The sequence below is a fragment of the Plectrocnemia conspersa genome, unplaced genomic scaffold (assembly GCF_051122295.1).
Source record: "Plectrocnemia conspersa isolate PC_06_02 unplaced genomic scaffold, ASM5112229v1 ptg000013l, whole genome shotgun sequence".
Lineage (NCBI taxonomy): Eukaryota > Metazoa > Arthropoda > Insecta > Trichoptera > Polycentropodidae > Plectrocnemia > Plectrocnemia conspersa.
In genome coordinates this window covers 27,829,641-27,853,063 of record NW_028277177.1, presented here as the reverse complement: position 1 = coordinate 27,853,063, position 23,423 = coordinate 27,829,641, and the positions used below count along the sequence as shown (strand labels likewise).

The 23,423-nt window shown below is 27.2% G+C and overlaps 1 protein-coding gene across 1 annotated transcript in view; it reads right to left on the bottom strand.

The window, feature by feature from the left end:
* Nucleotides 1-23,423, bottom strand: part of LOC148227754 (uncharacterized) — a 60,618-nt gene that overhangs the window by 25,441 nt on the left and 11,754 nt on the right. The window contains exon 2 of the mRNA XM_088201761.1: nucleotides 7,627-7,668. The gene's annotated coding sequence lies outside the window, so the exon portion shown is untranslated. The remainder of the gene's footprint in view (nucleotides 1-7,626; nucleotides 7,669-23,423) is intronic.

Below are 23,423 nucleotides of genomic sequence, written 5' to 3'. Positions count from 1 at the left end.
TGCAGGCGGTCACTGACATTTAAATTACCATCTTTGAAACGCCAAAACCGATATTTGCAAGTTATGTGAAAAAAACATCACGTTTTCCATGAATTGAACAAATCAATTCGCACACTTCAGCGGAGTTTTCTTTCAAACTTGCATTGTCAGAAAAAATCATCAATTTATCAATTTATTTAAGGTCAAAGAACCATTTTAAAGTGCACAATAAATTTAAAATTTCATCAGCCATTACTAAGTGGTACAAAATTATTAATAAAAACCATAAATCTATAACCAATATCTTGTAAATAAACAATGCAATAAAACTGATATCAAAAAAAATGAAAGCTCATTCTCAACTCGTTTTTCATATGATCAAATTTATTTTCACCAACTTTTAAAAAGTATATAATAAAAAAAAGTGACTTTTTTATGGACTTTAATGTGATATCTAAAATTCGCATATTATTCATTATTTTGTTTTATACTAATAAAAAACTTTTTTGTGACACATTTATAAAAAGTGTTTGACTTTTTTACAGACATTTCCACGTTAAAATTTAGCATAAATAACCTGTTAATAATTTAGAGCCATTCTGGTTATATTGATATATCTATATACATAGATCGTACGAAAATTCTTCAGAAAGAGTACATAAATACAATATTTCTTGAAATTCATACCAAGATTTAAGTAAAAAAATTATTTGTTCAAATTTAAAAAATATTTTATATATCTTAGTTTTGCATAAGCCATAAATAGAAACTATCTAATAAAATATTATTATTTTAATACTTACAAGCTAGTAGTGACATACTAGACTGAAATAAAAGTCTGTCAATCAGTGACTAATATTTTAATAATTGCTAACTATTTTTACAATATACAATCTATTAACGTCACTAGCTATAATTTATTTAATTTTTGATCACGATAATAAAAATGAGAATAGGAAAATAGGAAAACTTACTTTTTAATAAGAGATCGGAGTTATGATTATAATAATAACCTAGAAACCATAGTTATTAAAAAACAGTACGATGTTTTGTCATTGACTTGTGTTTCTGGCTTATATACAAGTCAATGACAAAAAATATATAATTATATAAAGATAGTGATTAATAAAAAGAGGGATTCTGCTTATGTTTTGAACAGTGTCCTAAATGTTACCCATACCAAAATAATTAAGGTAAGTTAAAGTGATTATTAAAAAATTTACATTCAGATATACATATGAGGAAAATTTACAAAGTTTTGGGATTTGTGTGACTTTCTTAGCTATTTCTGTGTCATTCGCCAGTAATTTTTAAGCAATTGATAATACCTAATCTCATATATTCAATATTAAAAATAAAGCAAATTGAGAGACAATCGTATTTAAGTTTAACTTCACATTCAAACTCAATTTTTTGTGATAGTTTATATTTTCAAAATGACCATCCGATAATTAAGGATAAAAATATACAAACAATTCTCATTTGAGTCAAGGTCGTTAATGTTTTTCTATACCAGGCTTATCAATAAAAAATACTTTTTCATTTTATAAATGGAACAGAAAATATTAAATCGACTAGTTTATAAACGGTCGAAAAGCTTTCAGGCAAATTTACATATGTGAGAATCTGAATATTATGCAATTAAGTTTTAGAATGCGATATACATAGACAGGGTTTAAACGTTAAAATTTTTTAGAATAGAACACCACCGTGAGAAAACTTTTTTGCAGAATAAGTCAAAGTACGTGCTTTGAATCAAAAAGAATCGATCGCAAACGTCTTGAGAAAGAATAAAACGTTCATTCGAGATTTTCATATGAAATAGCAAGTCATATTGTAACTGGCGGTTCCACTAAACTTAACCTTAATTTAACGTTTTTATAATATGTAATAAGTTATGCTATTACATCATTTTTATTTTAATAATTTACTGCATAGTGATTATTACCTCTTCAGATATATAAAATAGCACTAAAAAACTATTATTTTTGTCAAAATAATTGAATGAATTGTTATTAAAAAAGAGTTGACCAAATATTTTTGTTAATAATTTTACCTGAATATTACGTTCAAAAATAAATTATTTTGTTTAAAAAAATATCAATAAATTGTAAACATCAGACAACCGCATCTAAAAGCTCGTTTGCTTTAAGTTTATTTTTAATAAAAAACTATAAACTATATTTGTAAACATATATAAAAGCCTAAACTCATTTCTACACCTAAAACTTTTATTTCGGTTTTTTCAGTTTCTCCCACGATTTCCTAGCGTTCGCCGATTGAATATCAAATCACAGATCCCGATCAATTACTTGTGTGTCTCATGCTTGCCGCTCTTCGGATCTCATTAAAGCGGTATGTAAATGAAGTAGTCAGTATTCATAGAAGGTCTCCTCATACCGTCGGCATACCATATTAGGCCAAATGGCGACTATTGGCGAATGTGTAACGGAATCTGTAACCCTGAAAATTGATTATATAATAGTACGTAACTCGAACAATGCACTTATAAGCAAACGAGATGCAGTTATAAATTATTTAAAATCAAATTTATTACTATTGAGTAAATGATTAAAGAGTGTAAAGTAAAACTATAAACTGACATCATATTCACAACTACTAAAATATGGGTTGTCTATCATACTATTAAACTTCAGAATAACTATAATTCAAGAATATTTATTGTAAGTCTAGCGTATTGGAAATATTGGAAACACCTCCTATGGTATAATGCTATTTGATTAATATCAATGAAACTCTTAGTCTCGCCATTTTTTTGCATGGTATCTGAAAACCGCAACTATCAATCGCCAACACCGACAACAAATAGTTCACGCGCAATTTAGCAAATCTTAAGAGCTTTATTCACTTCGCCACAGCTCGTTCGTTCCCATGGCGGAAAGCTCGCGGCGATTAATCAACGGTATCCTGTCATATTTTGAATAGCGCATCAATTTCCCGGCAATCGCCTCAAAGCTCCAATTTGTCGGACGCGGATGGTTAGTTGATGTAATTTGTGAAAGATTGGACTCGGACCCTTCCTCTTGTTTGGACATGAAGAATTCCTACGACTCGTGTCAGACATATGCCTCGGATTGCGACACGACTCGTTTGGGTGCAAGAGAAAAAAATATGTACAAAAAAACGACGTTTCGAATTCAATTTTCGTATAGAGGCGTGATGATACCGTGGTGTTAATTTTTTAACCACGGATGCTGCGTAATGTTGTGCAACTTTGATGGTGTAAAGAGAAGCACGTAACAGATTATCATATTATTCATTGTGATAGGCGCAGAGGTGAACGACTGATCAATAAAGACTATTTCGAATTTTCGAATGTATTACAAGCTCTTAGACTATATTCACACATAAATTACTAAGCTAAAAATAAATAATAATAATCACAGTTGCAATAGTGTCCGCTCTTTCTGGATTTATCGAAAGAATTATCCATAAATTCATCATCACTTTTGCCAAGTTTTGTTGGACCAAAAGCATAATTTTTGCCCCACCCGCTAAACTGGTACTAACCTCCTGTCTTTCGCCTAAGAAAAGTTTTATAGAAAAATAGAGTTAATCGTGTAACTATACACTGAGCAAGCCTAAGTTGATATATATGTTTATATAATTATTTTGTAAAAGATTCTATATAATTTTGCATTAATTAAAACAAAGTCGCTTTATGCCTAATTTATATTTCGTCACATTTAAAAAATACACGAATGCGTTTATAAAGTGGCGGGAAAATTGACAATGTGACTTAATTGTTTGAAATAAACCCATTAATCATTAGTTAAAGCTGCTAACAAAACACATATTAAAGTTTTGCTAGAACTCAGACACACAATTATTAAAGCAGTGCCGAAACATAGCTCTTCAAAAACTCTTATTTATCCAGACTCTCACATTTGCTACTAACGTCCGTCACTGATACTTGAACTATATTATAGTTATATATTGATAAACAAACCTATTTAACAGATTTCATATTAATTCGCTAGGAATCTCGCTAGCTAACAAAGACACTACTCTACGAATAAAAATGGTATCAAGGATGCAAATCACTGAAGGATTATCAAAGTGAAAAGCGTTCCTTACAACAAATCCGAGCATCTTTAGTACAAATTAATATTTGTAAATTAATATTATTGACGCATAGAAAAAATTTTCGAACATAATCATAATGCCAATTTATTTTCACCTGAGTATAAAAAAAAATCTCCCCGAAAATAAAGATGTGTAAATCGATAACATTCGACTATCCGATGCTGTCAGTTTCGATCAAAAATCCAGATAAAATTTATAGTCATTGGCATACAACAAAAATATTTTTTAATAGTCATGTATTGTTTATGAATAATATAAAACAGTTCCAGATTTTAATATTTTTAAAGAGAAACTTTGTCATATTGCCATAATAACCCACTAACAAAAACACATTAACCGTGAGAAAAGAAGTTGTCGCATCAGTCAGTTTTCATTTTTTTTCAAAAAATTTTCGTTGTAGCTTGACGTCAGCTCAATGTGTTACAACGGGTAAATGTGTACCAAATGGCCCTATCAAACATTATGAATACCTACAAGCAAGTATTAACTACCAGACTGAAAGTCTGAAAATTAGTCACATCTATATTATTAATTAAAAATTATTTTGTGTTTTTTAAATTATAATCAATAAATGTCACTGATTTTTAATAGTTTAAAATATCGAGTTTTCTGCTGCGGGGCTTGAACCTGTAACGTCAGGATTATTAGTCTGCAACGATACGGACTGCACTATTCTTACCTTATATATATATATATATATATATATATATATATATATATATATATATATATATATATATATATATATATATATATATATATATATATATAAGCATTAAAAGCATAATGAACGAAAAAGCTTATTTATCCTAGCAACTTTTCGACAAATGTTGACCAATTTCATTTTAACCTGATCAGAGATTAGCGTCCTCAAATGTTACAACAACGGCAGTTTAGTGCTTTTACAAACGCCAAAAAATCTGTGTGCTCACTGTGTTTCCCAATCCCACTTGGTAAAACTTTAGTGGTTATGCTACGACGGCGATGAAAATAAACATATCTAATTCTAGTCTAAAATATTGACTATTCATCAATCAAAGCAAAAAACCTCTTTCATCTCAATAAATAAATAAATACATATTTAGTGCATATTATTTGCTTCCAGTCGGAATTTACGTCCGGCATAGGAACTTCCATCAGTTACTCCCTACTGTGAGTACTACTAAAGTGGAATGTCTACTTAAAAAAACAGGAAAGCAGCAGCTTCCCTCTTCGCGTCAAACTTAGTCCAGCTATGATGTCCAAAATTTAGAGTGCAATTCGATGTTCAGAGACGACTGGATTCTACAGACGTAGCAAAAGCTACAAGAATATCACGTTTTTATTGTATATTAATTACACTAAAATGTTGTACACTAATAATAATCAATATTATATTATTCTTTCTTTATGAAAAAATAAATACGCTAACACCCGTGTCTATACAATATAATTATATCTCCAACTAAATCTACTTTAAAGTTAAAATTTCATTGTACTCGCACAGCAAGTTAGCTTAAAAAAAGTCATTAGAAAATTTGTCATACTATTATTTTCAGATCAGATAGAAAGAAAATTAATAAAAAAATAGATATATTCTCTCATGCCAATTCAACTAAACCTAATTAAAGTTGACCTTTTATATTTACGGCCATCGGTATGTTGGTTTATAATCTGTTAATATACGTATGTGAATTTCCAGTTTCATTATTGTGAAATGCATATCTCTAACAAGTTTGAGTCAGAAACTGACAAATTATTTAATATTTAATAGATACCTGATTACTAGACGCTGTAACTTAATTTTTTACTTTTGATAAAATACAGTTATAATATTTAAACTTTTATAAAATGACACAGATTTATTTTTTTCATTGTATTAAAATAAAAATGTTAAATAAATATTTTTTTTATATGTATAAAACCATTTATCTTTTAACGTCTAGAGTCAAAGAGTTTATATTTATGGCTATACAAAAAACTCGACTGCATCCATTCAGAGTGTTGTGTAATAATGCGATATTTATACGATTTTTTGTGCGTGCATTCACACATCACTTTTGATACGACTTGTATATATAAATGCGTTGGCTCATTAGCAGTTGATAAATTATTTTCGAGACTAATCAGTAGCACGCAGAGCTCTCAGCGCCGCATCCATAGTATAATAATAATAAACACAACGAACGAAAATCACCATTATATAGCACACAGAACAACCATATAATTGCATATTACCATATCACGATACCGGCATGTCTTCATTTCGGACTTGATAGCCAGAAAATGTCTACAATTCATCTATGTCCACCATTTGCCAGAACCAATCTTGTCGACATTCATTCGGTAGCTTGTAAATTTGTTTTATGGATGTTGGAGATCATGAAGATAATAATATACGTGAGCCGAATTGTCCATTGATGCCATTTATTTGGCTATAATAGATTTTCTATGATCCGGTATCGATTATACTTTTTACTTTTCACTGCGCCGATAGGAATGCAATCACACGCTTTCGATTTCGTATGTGAGCAAATGTATAATTTACAAGTACTATATTGGGAAAAGTTTTTTTTTGTATTTTAGAAACCTTGAGAAGCAGGTGTTTATATGAGATCTAATAAAACTTAAAACTGGGCGTATTTTATACGTCCGTACTGTTTAATAAAGTAATTGATTTTTTATCTTTAAGTTTTTCTACGACGTTAAATGATAATATCAACTATTTTTTTCCGCTGCACTAATGTCTTGTTTATCGATATTAAATCATTCAAAACAAATATTTAACTCCAGGCGAAGATCGTAAGTGATTTTTTAACCCAAGCCTTTTGAGTCACGAACAACAAACAAGTCTAGTGCCATCGAAAGCGAACCAAAACTGGTCGGATTTTTTAGAAAGAAAAATCCCACAGCTCACTATCGAAGAAATACAATCTGGTCTTGCCTCGTTTATCGTTTTATAATCGCTGGAAACTGAGAATCCCATACTGAGATTCTGAGGATGCCGACACAGTCTGGTTGACACATTAACCGGGCACGAGCAAAAAAGCGGATATCCATCAAAAACAAATTATTATAGTAATTAAAACGAGAACCTGGTCGGACGTCATTAAATCACTTGAAGTAAGATCGTTCGGATCAAAGGGTTCGAAATGGATGTTGGTTACCCTTAGGAGGACCGCATTCAAGGGATTCTCTCTTCAGCTTCTTATTACATCTCACCGACTCGAATGCCTTTGGCGTTTGTGTCTCGACAATGACCAATTACATTAACAACACTGTGAAGTTGCACAAAAATAAAAGGCAAATGCATACCCTTCACGACCGAGAAGTATCAACAATTAAATAGGCTTAATTGAAATTAACGATGGGGATAAATACTGATGGGTTTTTCAAGTCATTCCTATGTCGATTTTTATTGCGTGATAGAATGAGATGTTAGAATCGGATTTAAACGATAAGATTCTTTTAATTTTATCGAGTGTTTATTAACATTATCGTTTTAAAAATGTTTGAGACAAGTTTTTTTTTAAAAATAAAATATGCGGAATAAATATTTACCTTGATTAGTTTATCGTCCCAGTATAAGTTGTTGCCAATTGTCTGAAAATAAAAATACAGTTTTGGTAATAAAATAAAATACGAAGTTACATATTAATATATGCTATTTTTAAATATTTAAGAAAATAGATTCAATAATCGATTGTTTATATAAATTAATACATTTTAAAATACATTTTTTTTTAATTTTATGAGAAAATTATTAAATTCCATATTTGTAGCTACATTATATGTAATAAAATAATCTGTTAGGTTTTAATACGCAAGATATAATTATATATTACTGTTTGTAACTTTTTTTTTTTAAATATTTTTATATCAATTGAACATTTTCGTCCTTTGTAATTTTTTCTCTAGGACTTCAAAACAGAGTAATGTTTTTTCATGTATACCATTTAAAAAAATATTTATTTTTTATTTTTATTATATTTCAGTTTCTATTATTAAGATATTTTTATCAATATATGAGCATATGAAGACTAACTGAATCACATAAATAATAAAATCTGACCGTAGAATAAAATATGTCACATTTAAAACAAACAGATTATAATTTTCTACGCACTCTTTTCCCATAAGATTAATCGTAACTTATTAAAAATAATAAGTTATACAAAAATATATATTATTAGAATAAATTGCCAAGTGTTAATCTGGTCCCTGTTATGCCTGCACTACACTCTCTGGAAGTTGGCCAAGGTTGGTCAAGGATGGAGAATATAGTGAGTTACTTCGGTCGAGTTCGATTCTGCCCGCCCTAAAATCTCTCGGAAGTTGTCCGAGATTACCGTAAACGGGAGGTGAAGTGGGGGTAATTCAGTCGACATTGTCGGCAAACGGACCGAAGTCAACGGAACCGAAGTCGGATCTGTTCTTTCGAGCGCGAGTTGTGAGATACTTCCCCTTTCGCTCTCTCGCGTGTTAAATGACAACAGTGAGAAAGATAATGATATAGTTTTTAGCAAACTGTTCAATTTCAGTATGCGCGCAGGCGTCCCATGGTCAACACGTATGTCGAGCGCTGCATCGTAGTCACGTAGTCAAGTTATAATACCACATGCTTAACGGGGACTTCAACAGACTCTTACTGACCTCTTTGAATAGTTTAGGGCACCAAAAGGGATTAATTATATTTTTGATAGTATATTATTTTAACATATATCGTTAATATATTTTTTTTCATATAAAATTAAATAATTAAATAATAATTAATGGTACTTGATTTTGTTTAAAAAAATCGTTTCGAATATCCTTATGTATTTTCTTAGATCGGTTTATATAAATGTTACGAATTCTTATTTAGAATCGATGGCGACAAGTTCTAGGATGTGGTGTTTGTATTCTGAAGTATGATTTTTATGCCTTATGGCATTTTGCAAAAGCCGACAAATATTTTGCGTAAATTGAATATTTACGACCGAAAAGTTTTCACTGATATTGTATTGGTGAGTGCCCACACAAACTTAATAAAATGACAATTCAAAAATTGCGATTATTTTGTACATTTTTCGATCGCGCGCAAATATGCCAGCTGTACGTGACAGAAGCCGCCGTCTGGACGGCATATGAAATTTGTGGCAGTGTGGTCGCTTACTCGAAGTCGTAAGTCTCGGCCAACTTCAATTGTAACTTCGGTTTGGACAACTTCCAGAGAGTGTAGTGCAGGTATTATAAAAATTTAGGAAAAAAAATCTTATAACTATTTTTAAAAAAAAAATTTAACACCCGAATTTTAAAAAAAATTCCGACAATATAATAAATTAATTAGCGAAGAAATAAATAAGAGCAAAAAGTTTTTGAACGCAGTTAAACCAGAAATGAAACTTATTTTGTGCGTCTGATGGGATATCCAAGGGACACTTCATTATGAATTACTAAAACCGGGCTCAAGAATTACTGCAGAAGTTTATTATCAGCAATTGATAATGAGAAATTTCAAAATAAACGTCTGAATTTGGTCAATCAAAAGCGAGTGATTCTTCTGCACGACAATGCACGCCGTGATAAAATCTATAAGATTATTTGGAAGGTATTAATGCATTCTGTGTATTCAATAGACCTTGCTCCTTTGGACTATTACTTATATAGTTCCATGGAACACATATTAAGCGGGAAAAAAATATTATTTTGAGTGATATCGAAAATCACCTATTATTTTTTTAATTCAAAACTAGCAAGTTTCTACAAGAATAAGATTGAAAAATCAGATAAGAGTATTTAATTTAGAATAAACTTTAAAGAAAGTAGAAAAAATAATTTAATTGATTAAATTAAAATGCAAATCAATTAGTGAACATTCAATTATATTTAAATTATTAATTTTTAATAATTATTAAATTAAATAATTTAATAAATATTAAATACTACTGAAAAAACAGCAAAAAAACAGAGTTGCTAGATAGGTCCTAATTATTCAAAATAAACCCATTCACCATTTGCCAAAGATGCTCATGAAAACGTATTAACATTAGCTTTCTAATAAATCGTACACTCATCTTGATTCTTTTGTATCTCAAAACACCGCCATCCAACACTAACACCTAATTTTTAGCATATGTATAATAATTGTGCAATCATATTATTTATTAGACAGATCTACCAGGCATAAATATATATTATTTATAACAATATTAATATTACTATATATTAATTGCAAATATTATGTTGTTACATAACACAATCGATTACTACTAATCTGTATATTATTTACATCTAGCTTAATAATCGTTTCAGTTTACAATCAAGATACATATTTTAATTTAATTATTTATAACCATATTCATCCGTGAGATTAGAAAAATATTGGAAAACATAATCTGTGATAATCGATCCAAATAAAATTTATATATTAATCACTAATTCTGATCTCCTAGACACTACGATCCATATGGAATTCATGTGTTAGTCGCCGATTTATACATGGTCTATCATGCTGGTTATATAATATTAACCTTAAAAACCCATATTTCACATAAATAATAATATCTACATATTTTAAAATAATTGAATTATGTACTGATTTTTTTATAATTAAACATGAAAAGATCACAGCTGATTTATTTATTATGTGTATTATTTTACACAGGTGATATAAATAGTTCATACATTATTAATCAGATGTCTGATACTGTAATATAAAAACAGAGATCCTCGACCTTCGCGTGATTTTCGCGGCCATAGAGTACCGCCGGTTGACGACCCCGGCGCCGTCAAATTGACCGAGAGATTAATACATAGACATGTATTTTTTCATATATACAAATCATACCCATAGATCTAATTACGCAAAGGTCGTTAAGCCACCGATGCTAGGTTACGATCCATGAACGCAAATTGCCATTATTGAATGTTACGGTAACAAAAAGAAGCAATTTAACATTCACAAATTTAGATATTTTTACCTGTGAATAAAAAAAAGGTGTAAATAAATAATTTGAAAATGATTCAACGGTTTTTTTATATGAAATATTTAACGCGTCAACAATTACAACTCGACTCAATACTGTTAACACATCATTCATGCATACAAATTATTTTTTTTATATCAAAGACTCTCAACATTTTTTGTATAGTACGTAAGAAGCGATTCGTCTGATTTTATTACACCTTTATAAAATAGATGAGATGTGTTTTTTTTCCTTTACATCGGCGTGTTATATTCTTTGAATTGAACTTCGCACTCTTCTAAATAAGTCACAGGACGTTGATCCTGTATATTCGATTCTTTCGTTCGATTTGTATATTCGTGTCTTTCATTAGCTCGACGGAGTGTGTTTATTGGATATGAGAAAAAAAAACTAATTCTCACATGCAGGTTTCTAAATCTAATTTGTCGGTAATGGCGCCGTTCAGGATCGTTTTGTTGATTGCAGACAATTTGTACACGACACAGTCGATATATAGATCGTATTGTATGTAAGGTATGCTAGTAGAGTATACAGACTAATTACAATTTTTCTCTTACACTATATATTAGTGGATTTAAATTAATACAGAAAAAATATCATTTCTCTTATATTATTATTAAAAAATAGACACGATTTTTTCTAAGAATAAGTCTGCAGCTGACCTATCTAGAAAGTGCAAGTATGTTTGTTTTTAAACAAGTTACTTATATGTAATTTATTAATGATTAGAATAATATTTTAAGATAATGAAAATTGAATTAAAAATATTGTTTTAAACAATACAAAAAAAAACAATTTTAGTCAACGTTAAGCTGAGCTAAGAAATTTGTTCATACTGTAGTTAATAAAATAGTTGTCATTTTCCTTGTAGTGTTGTTGTGAATAAAGCGACCGTGTTAATCGCTTGCGTTTCAGTCACTCAGTCGAGTGACTTTTATGCCATACCATGTATTTATGCACACGGTTAAAACACCAACAGTGGATAACAGCCATAAATCCGACAGATATATGACAATACCACTGTGACGATAACCGGTCATGATACCCTCGGTTACACAGTTGACCGGTTGAGAAAATGGAAATGGAAGAAAATTAATAGGTTGCTCCGAGCTTTTGTGGCCGTGGGACCGGATCGCTAATCTGAAAACACGAAAGGGAATTTGCCATTATTAATTACGCTACCCATGCTTCATTATGGCTCACACTAACCATTCTTCATCTCGAGGCTCTTGTGTGCATGCATTAAAAGGAGAAATGTCTCCGCAGAGACATGCTAGTCGCTTTTTTTAAAGCCAAGTAACGTTATGCTACAAGAGCGTGGGTTATACTACAAAGAGACAATCGTAAATTGTATATCCACTTATCAACGGCGGTCAGGGTCTGGTTGGCATAAAAATCCAAAAATGGAGATCACCCACCCAGGTGAGCGAAAAAAACTATACGCTTTCTATACGTTCGATCAGATATGGCATTGTATTTTTCTGCATCTAATCACTTATATCTATCGTTTTAATGAGATTTTCATGAGATATCATTATAACTATATCATTAACTACATTCAAAACAATTTAGTGTATAGTCTCTTGAAAATAGATTTATTATTTAAGACAATATACCGACATTTTTTATTTTAAAATTATTATTCCTTTAAAGCTATTTAATGGCAGATTTAATGATTATTTTATGCCTATTATTCCAAAAGATATTTCTTTATATAAAATATATATATAAATTATTAACGCTAGTTTCTCTTATTTTATTTTAAGGCCACTACTGTATTATATAGGTATATAAATATAACAAATACAAAGAACAGAAATTTTCTAGTCTAAGGAACTCCAAATATAAATTCATAATAGTGAAAAATAGTTTTAATAAATGATGTTTTTACAAATCATTTCAGCTATATTAGTCTTACAACAACAAAAAAACAAAATAATAGTTATTAAACCTTAGTTTCAATTATGTTCTAAAAATACAATAACAAAAATATCATCAGATATATGATAGTTAATATTGCTAATATATATTTAATATTCATTGATGTAAATAAATATGCATTAAACTGAACTTTTAATTCGTATCTATCTATATTTTTTGCTAAAATTTTCATTGTTGTCATATTTAATTTACCTAGAACTCTGTCTTAGGAAATAAATTAGTGCTTTTGTCAAAAAAATTTGGAATAAATATGTAATTAATTATAATTTACATCGATCATCATAAACTAGGTTTTCCTTGGTTTTCCAAATCTAGCGAAAGAATATCGTCATGAATAATTTAAATGAAGTCAAATTATACATTAAATTGAAAAATATACTCATATTTAACTGTGATTTTTGCTAATTGTCTCAGTAAAAATATAAATAGGTTTTTCCATTGATTGTATACTTGAAGCTTTGCTTTATTATTTATTATGCAATAAATTGATTTTTATCACATAAAAAAATATTCACATATTTTTTTAATATTAACCAGAAAGAAAGACCAGTGGCGTAGTATGTGAATAATACCCAAAATATTAAAAAAAAATTCACATATAAACTTGTATGTTTTTAAATTTCTATCGCAGTTATTAGGTCGGAATTTGTGATTATTATATAATTATAATTCCGATCGATTATTACATATTAGATTTTACTGTATTTTCTTAATCTCACGTATCTTGTATAAAAAAACTTCAGAGAATATCTGTATATTCTAAAGATATATTATAAAAAAAATATCTAAATATTTATAATATGATTTTTTATATATATATATATATATATATATATATATATATATATATATATATATATATATATATATATATATATATATATATATATATATATATATATATATATATATATATATATATGTATATATAACGTGCAGTTTTAATTATTTATCAGTTTGAGTGCTGAGTGGCTAATAACTATCTAGAGCGATGTTTCGAAATGTTTTGAAAAACGGTTCTGATATTTAACGCTAAAAATAATAATAATAAAATTGCTTAATATACAGCTTATATAAAATATTCTCTCTATGTATACTTAATATTATAAAAAATAATATGTATGTTTGAGAATCAAAAATTAATACTGCAAAATAATTTTAATTTATTATTATAATATTATATAATTAAATAGATATTGAGTATAATAAAATATTTATAAATAAGATACTTAAGTTCATAAAGAACATCATGTATGTATGAAAAAAAGTAAGTATCCTAACACAAACAATAAGTTTGCATGAAGCTTTTTATCATATGCATTAAAATAAAAACGTATATTTATAGGAGTTCTTAAAAAATATTTTTTTATATGAACGTATCCAAACATAGTTGATCTTATGTTAAAACAAAATTGACTTTCTAATTTATAAAATAAAAACAGAAAAATTATAAAAAAAAAATAACTCTAAAGTTAAGGATTAAAAATGATTTTCTAAAATAACTTTAAAATTAAAATAAAAAGGTACTTAAAGAAATAATTGGATATCAAAATATATGTTTTATAAAAAAATATATTTAAATAGTAGTTAATTTTACATAAAATATTTTATGATAATCGGAACATTAATAACGCCTTTTTGCAGCGCTTTCTATAAAATATAAATTATAATGTTTACATATTTATAATTTTAAGGAATGGATAGAGATTAAGGTTTAAATATTATTTTTTCTACTTACAAAATTTTAAATAAAAAAACTGTTAATAAATATTAGCAAAATATTTTTTTTTAAATCTTAAAATTAAATACAGTTAACCCTTTATTGCATGCGTTAATAATTTTCTTAAAAATATTTTTATTTTTATTTTGTACATAGATGGAAAAAAGACAAAAATCATACGAATTAAAAATCATACGAATAAAATAGTTCAAAAAATGATTTGTAGTTAAAAAAGCAACATAAAATTTTAAACATTTTTTTCTCTAATAAAATAGTATATATTAAAAATATATCAAAACAATTAAATATGTATTTAAAATAATATACTAAGAATATTACATTATATTATCAATGTTATTTTGTAAAGCTTTCTAAAATATGAATTCAAATATTTAAATACCGTTAAATACCGTTTTTTTCCATCTACAAACACAAATATTAAAACTGTAGTTAAGCTCAAACAAATTTATTCAATATGCTTAACTTTAATATAAACAAAGACAACAGTTAATAAATAATAAATTAAGGAAGCAAAACATATAATTTTGAAACATGTTACATCTTAATTCATATTTGGTTTCATAATTATAAATATGTATATTGATAATTAAGAAAGTAGTAAGCCTTACCTTTTTTATAGTAAAGTTTAGAAAAGTAACTATATATTTTTGTTGGTATTATAATATAATAATAAACGAAAACAAAAAAAAAATCGAAATCTACTTATTTTTAAATTATATTTAATAACAATTTTAATAACAACCATAATATTTACATATTCATTAGTTTCAAAAATGTATAGAGTTTGAAAAATACTACAAAAAAAAAAAAAATTAAACTAAAGTTGAAAAAAGTTAATTCAATATTTTTTTACTTTAAAATAAACACAAACAACAGATTTAATCATAATTTCGTAAAATATGCTATATCTAAGATCATAAGTAGAAAATTTCACTTTGAAAACATTGATATTCTCAAAAATAGTTATACCCTATTCGATTACCTAAATCTTTTTTTGCTTCAAAATAAATATAAACAAAAACTTAGAATTATGTAAATAATAATAATATTTTATCTAACTTAAGAAACTAACTTCAGTATTAAAATACATCGATGCTTATTTTGTTTATATTTATTTTATATTTTCTTTAGCGTTTTAATTATAATTTTTTACTATCAATAAATTATTATGAAAGTTTTTAAATCTTTATGAACAAATATTGATAATATAAATCATTAGCCTTGATATATGTAAACTCTGGCTATTGCGAAGTAGTAATACCTAATTAAATATAATCTACTTCCTATCTCCCAGACGTTATAAAACATAAGATATTATAGAATTTAAACCATTGAACTTCTAATAGATATTAAATGATTTATACCTATGATTAATGGCGAGTTTTATTATTATTTAAATTAAATTAAAAGCAGTAGTAAATAATATATAATATTATAATTATTTCAGTCCTGAAGAACGGACTTTTGTCCGTTCTTCAGGACTGAAATAATTATAATATTATATATTACTGAAGAGTCGCATCCGGGCCGCGGGCCGTGGATATTTTAATTTTGCTGCATTTTATACTATTTTTCTATGTAACGATAATTATTACAATCACTGTACTCATGCGTCTCGAGACACAAGTCCCCCGTCGCTTTAACCGACCGGTTAACTCCCAAGGTTAACCCTAACTCAACTTCCCGATTATGACCGCGATGCAAATTTATTGCATCTAATGCATCATTTATCAGCACAATACACAGGATCGCTTTACATACATATCCTGAATGTAGTTCTTGGGACAAAAACGAATCCGCGGAATCCGATTAACCGGTTCTTTTCTGACCCCCCTGTCGTGTCGCCGGTTATTTCAATGGTTATACCTATAACACATACTATTCGTGTACGGATGGACGTTTTGAAATTGTTGTATAAATAATGTCTTAATGGAAGAGGCTCGAGTGTGGTTTGCACCTCGTTACAGCCGAGAATGTGATATATATTTATGGAAATACTAAATGTTGGTTATTCAATTCGAGAAACGCTCAGAATGCACTTAACTGCTGCGAACAGTGCGTACAGTTAATTATGTCGTGTAATGTATAACTATTTCAAAGATCTTGCTGTTTGAGGTGCTTAATTTTAATTAGGTATAATTGCATAATTTAATTTATATTTGTATTACATTTAAGCTTTATTGTATTACACTTCTCATATAAATACACTTGTAACGTTTGACTTGAAAAAAAACAGATTGACTGATTAAATCATGTAAATGCATAAAGATATTTAGTGTAATACAACTACTTCACATGATAAAAACCATACTGGAAACAACAATTCTTGGAATAATTGGAATAAAACCACCTCGGTTTACAGTCATCGCAATTCCCATATATGTAAGTTGTATATAAAACTATTTAGATCCATCCCATTTGACATATTGCCAACATACTGAGTGTGTCGTACGTCAGCCATCACCGTCAATCATCACGAATCGGATCGGTCTCACATGATAAACGATCGTTTATATCTCCATCTGGTTGGTCCATTCATCATCGTTCCCGCAAGGGCCAACCGCAGCCAGAAGTCCTCTTTATAGTGGGCACGCGAGCCACTTCTTGTATGGGCGATTTATAAAGCAAACAGCCTCCTGACTCAAATATGAAAGCTGGCCATGCTATGATCATCGATCAACTGCGATGGGACACCATAGCGCCGCTTAATTTATGTATCATTAGGGTTACGTGCTGTCGATCGTACAGAGAAATTCCGCTTATACGCATTCAATATAATCGAATTTATGAACGCCGTAATGCTTTTTGCCAGAGAGCAAACGGAGAGTGAGCTAATAGTTGTTGAATCACCCGTTATGTTGCTGCGAAAGCTGTGGGCAGATGTTTGGTGAAATTCCAAAATATGAATAAAATATTGACGCAGTTTTAAAAGTGGGCGAATGACACTTTAAATATATTAGCAATAAATACTTTTTTTTTAATTCAAAGCAAATATTTAATACACAGGTAACCCAAAATAATATACGGTTCTTTAAATGTTTCAAATTCGGATAAAAGCAATTAAAATCTTTTGTATGAGTTCAAAACTGGCGATAAAGTAGCAAAAAGTACAATTAAACTGTACTGTTAAAGAACGTGCGGTGCAATGGTAATTCAATAGCTAAGAAAATAAATAAAATCCTAATAAATGGGTGCTGCAAAAACTGAATAAAAGCTAAATAATAGTTCTAATGAAGTTTGTTTTGCATTTTTTTCACGCAAGATGAAAGATCCATTTATCGATCGTCTTGTAACATGCAATAACAAAAAAAAAATTGTTAGACAAAAATTACGCTCCAAATCTATTTTATGTCTGCTATTTACAGCTAAAAGTAATTGGCAAGATATTGACAAAATGCCCCAAAAACTGCAATTTCCGGTTCCTGTACGTCATCAATTAAAACGGTCAAAAACCATTAAAAAGTTGAAAGATTTGCGGTATAATATATTGCTTTATCTACTATGCTTAACAGACATATTATATGACTAGAATATCACTTGCTTAAGAATTTCTTAATAAGACCTTTTACAAAGAAACTGTTTCAAATCATCATATTATTTTTTATAATAATCAATTAGAATTATAACTATATTATAATTACAAATTCTGATCTTTAAGACATATTTGTAATTAAAAAACACAAGTCTTTCTGGTGTTAATAATAGACTTTACCACTGGTCAAGAGTGTTGATATCTAATGTACGAGATTTTATTATAAAAACATTTTTTTATTTAAGCAAAATATTCGCTTCTTTTAAAACTTTAAATATCAATAATAATATAAAGCTCAAAGCTTTGAATTAAGCTCTAGTGAAATCCTAAATATATTAAAAATAATATTTAATTGTTATTAATTAAAAACTTTGCTATGAATTACAAAAATAAAATTTAGACATCTAATATATTATATTAATTATAATTAAACATAAATTAAATACACAAAATATTATAAATTAAATATATGTATTTAATTTATTAATATTCTTTCCCGATTTTCCTTAGCAAGTTTTATACATAAGGTATCAAAACTTCTCTAGCAATTTTAAAATTAAAATCGTTATAATAATAAAATTTAAAAATTATAATTAAATATTAATAATCTAGATATAAATTAAATACACAAAATGACTCAAATGTAAAATATTGAATTTAATTACTATAATAAATTTAAAATATTTCTTCAATATTTTTAAGCAAAATTTTATAAAATAAAACCGACAATATCTTTATATTCTCAAATTAAGACATTACCAAGCTATAGCTATAACTACAAATCATAGTTTATTATAATATAAGTGTTTTATTTATATGTACATACATGATAGTTTCTATGAGCTGAAGAATTTTAAAGAAATATAAATTATTGTAAATTTTCCATTGCCATTAAAAGTCGTTATAGGCTAAACATTACCACAGGGTTAACACATATTTAATTCAATATTAACTATTTTTTCAGCTTATGATTACACTTAGCTCAATTATATTTAACTGGTATTATACCATATTCATCCATGAGATTAGGAAAATCTAGAAAAACCAGATCTGTGATTATCGATCAAAATTTAAATTATATAATAATTACTAATTTTGATTTCCAAGACACGTATATATACAGAAAAACACAGAGATTAATGCAAGATTTAAATCCATTCTTTCTAGTATTAGTCACTGCCCAAAGCACTAATTAAAAGGGTTTAAATATAATAGCTAATATACAAGATTTCATTTAAAAACATATTTATATTTTAGCGAAAATATTTTTTTCCAGCAATTTAAATAAAGAATATTATACTCTTTTAACTTAAAACATTTTTAATTAAATTGTTAAACTCAAAGCTCATAGGTAAATTTTTATGATAGTTTTAAATATGGTAAGAATAATAGTAAATTATTAATAATAATAAAAAAAAAAAACACTTTTTTAACTGTAAATTTTGATAATTATAATGCAAACTATAATTAATCTTTATTTAGTTTATTATTTTTAATAAGTAGTATTCTCTTTTTAAACTTAAAACATCCATAATTTTAATGTAAATCTCAAAGCTCAAAAATAAGCTTTAATGAAGGTTTCAATATGCTGCAAATAATTATTTATTTTTTTAATAAAAAATATTTGCCTTTTTTACTTTAAACGTTCATAATTTTAATGCAAAATTTTAAATGTTCTGAGAAAAATGACTTTTAAATATCTATATTATAATGTAAAGCTTATAATTAATTTTTAGTTGAATTTTACTAGTTAATTATTGTTAAATAATATTTTACTTTTCTTATTACATATAAACATATTAATTATATTTAAAAGTTATAAACTCATAATTGAGTTCAACCAAAAAAAATACCTTAGTTTTATTATGTTTTAAAATATATTATTTAGCACAGCTATTGTAAACGTATTTTGTCAAAGTATGTATTGCTATCTATAATGTAAGTTAAAAATGTGCTTCAAATAAAATATATTTTTACCGACAATATCTATATAAAAACTCATAAAACAGATAAAATATTTGTACAAAAAGTATACAAAATTATTTTTTAAATATGAAAGAAAACAACATATTGAAAAAGATTTTTCTTAAATATTTTTGCCAAAAAAAAATAAAAAACTTGAATTGATCAGACACATTGTCACACGTCTTGAGAACCGCTGAGTGAGCAATACATAGAAGAAAACGTGCAAATCGACACGCACTCGACAAAATGTCAAGTGCGTATCGATTTATTGTCGTGTCTTCGACATATACACGATCGAACATCTACGATTGCGACTTTCCACGTCCATTAACTACACACCTGTCACATCTGCATTTACAGGCTAGAAAAATATACAAACGAAAAAGACAGTAGCCTAACCAGCTAACTGTTCGGTAAACCAACAGGATATCTTGAAAGAATAATATTTTTTATTTAATTTAGTGCAAATAGCACAATGATTTGCCAATTAAAAAACGTATTATAGTCAGCATTTTATTGCATAGGGTAAAGTGATATTTATTTCACAGTAATGATATTCATTATCATATAATGATTATAATCCACTTTTGTTTCGAAACACTTGATAAGTATCTCAAATTTATTTCTATGAACTTGAGGCCCGTAAAATATCTTTAAAAAAATATATTATTGTATTGTCTAATCTCAAAAGGGCCGAATTCCAATCGAAACAGCGAGAATTTTTTTAAATAGAAAATAGGTTGACGACCTCTGTTAAAAATGTAACAAAAAATTGTCTTAAAGTTCACTTTTCGACAAGCGTTTCTTGTATCAATTATAATTTATCATTCGATTCGCACAGTACAATGTTACAATATGTTGAACTTTCCAGACGCGATAAAATCAATGTCAATGTACTGAAACATGGATAATCTGTCAATGGAAAAATGCATTAGACATGCAATGGATTAACTGCTTGAGAAGATTTCAATTATGACACGCTTTTTAATATTTGGAAGAAATTTTTGTACTAAGTTTTTATTCAATACCAAGATTACACATGAAAAATAATCTGATAATAAAGTTTAACTTTATATTAATTTTATTACAACTTATTAAACATAAGCTTGGTCTAATTGCATATATTTTGGCATACAAAAATGTTTGCTAAAAATATTAAAAAATATAATATTGATTATTAATTGTTTTAAAATGTTAACTTTATATGTATCTACATATAATAGTTGCTTTAAATATTATTTTTAAATATGTATAATTTTAAATAAATCACAACTTAACCCTAATTAAAATAAATAAGTCTATATAATTTATACAAAAATATAATTATATAATAGGTTCATAATATTTACCGTATTATTACGGTATCAAATAAATACATAAAATTATCCATACAAAAAACAATTACAACTCTGAAGCGTTATACCGCATAAACATTATCATTGTGAATAGACTCTTCAGAATAAATCTTAACACATAAATATTCAATTAGAAATTACTGCACAATAATAATGGCGCCATAATGGCAATTTCACAGAATAAACAACACTCGCATTATATTTATATTGTATTCGTTCAGTTCGCGTGTAACAGGCGCGCTAAATTGACCGCATAATGCGAATATTTCGCGTTCATGTGTGATTATGTTATATTATACTTTTATGTGTCTGCATATATACGGTTAGCTTTTCTAAAATGCTGCCATTCAATCGTGTCGAAACGTTTCGAATTATGAACGCCCTTTTGGTAAAGCCGAATCGATCTTTTCACCACACAATGCCGATAGAACCTTTTTTATTTGATACAACTATCAGCAAATTATCCGCTATTTAAGACAAAAAATGATACTAGTTTGAGACCTAGATAAAATATAAATTAATTAATAAATAGCAGCAATTAATTTAGGTTAAAATAAATACATAAATCAATTGGGATTTTTCTTATGTTGTATTATACATTAAACAGAAGTTAGTATAATGAAATAATTTTAAGACAGTTTAATAATAAAAAGCAGAAAGGTAAATTGATTGTGCTTATTCCAAAGAGAGAATACTATCTGACGATGATCTACAAAAGTTCAAATTAGGACCATTAATATTTATTGATGATTTAATAAGTAATATAGAAAAATGTCTGCAGACAACAATGTATTGTTTTAGTGATGGTGCTGAATAAATGTTTGATAAATCATATAAATAAATTATTTTATTTGAGAATGATGCACTTAAACTTTTTTTTTAATACTCTAAGCTAAAATATCTCACTATTAGAGAATTTTCAATACCTAACATGTACGATTTATCCGAGAGATTATGCAAAACTAGGTTATCATGATCTGCAATGATAGGTTAAAATTATGATAATATAATAATTACTAATTCTGATCTTCTAGACACGATATAAATTTAAAAACACTAAGATCTATACAAGATTCTAACCCAGGTCTTTCAGGTCAATTATCAGCGACTTATACGACTCGTGCTGATTAATTAAAAAAATAGATGAAAGGTGTAAAATTTATTTTTATAGATATGTTTGATAACATTATATAATTAGTTGTATATATAATCATTAATATTACAGAAATCGTTAGTAATATCAGATATTATTAAGCAATTACAGATAAAATATATATTTTTTAAATAATTTTATTATAGAGTAAATAATAAAAAATAGAAGAATCACAATTATTGGCTAAAATGAAAAATATATTATGTCTATAATATAAAATAGACAAAAAAAAACTGCAGAAGTATTAAATTATCTTACTTTCATTTTTGTTTAACTATTTTGTATATAAAATTATATATATGAATTAAATCAAACGATAAAGTTAATTGCTTTAAATAAAAATAAATTTACTAATTGTACAAATATAATTTAGGGATTGAAATGGTTAAATGTTAAGAAAATATTGTTTTAGTATTTATTTATAAGTTATAAAAAAGAGTATTTAAATAAGTAGTTAGTAAAAAAATATATAATTATTGTAAATAGATTCAATACCATAAAAAAATATAATCTACATACATATAGGTAGATAAATATAAGAAAATAAGTATAGCCAAGGGAATGTTATACAAAAGTGTAAATTTAATACATGTATATTATATAATAATATTCCTAGAAGAATCCGCAATAATGAAAATTAATTGGATTTTAACAATATAATAAAAAAACACCTTCCTTATATTATGTTTTTAATTTTGTGTTT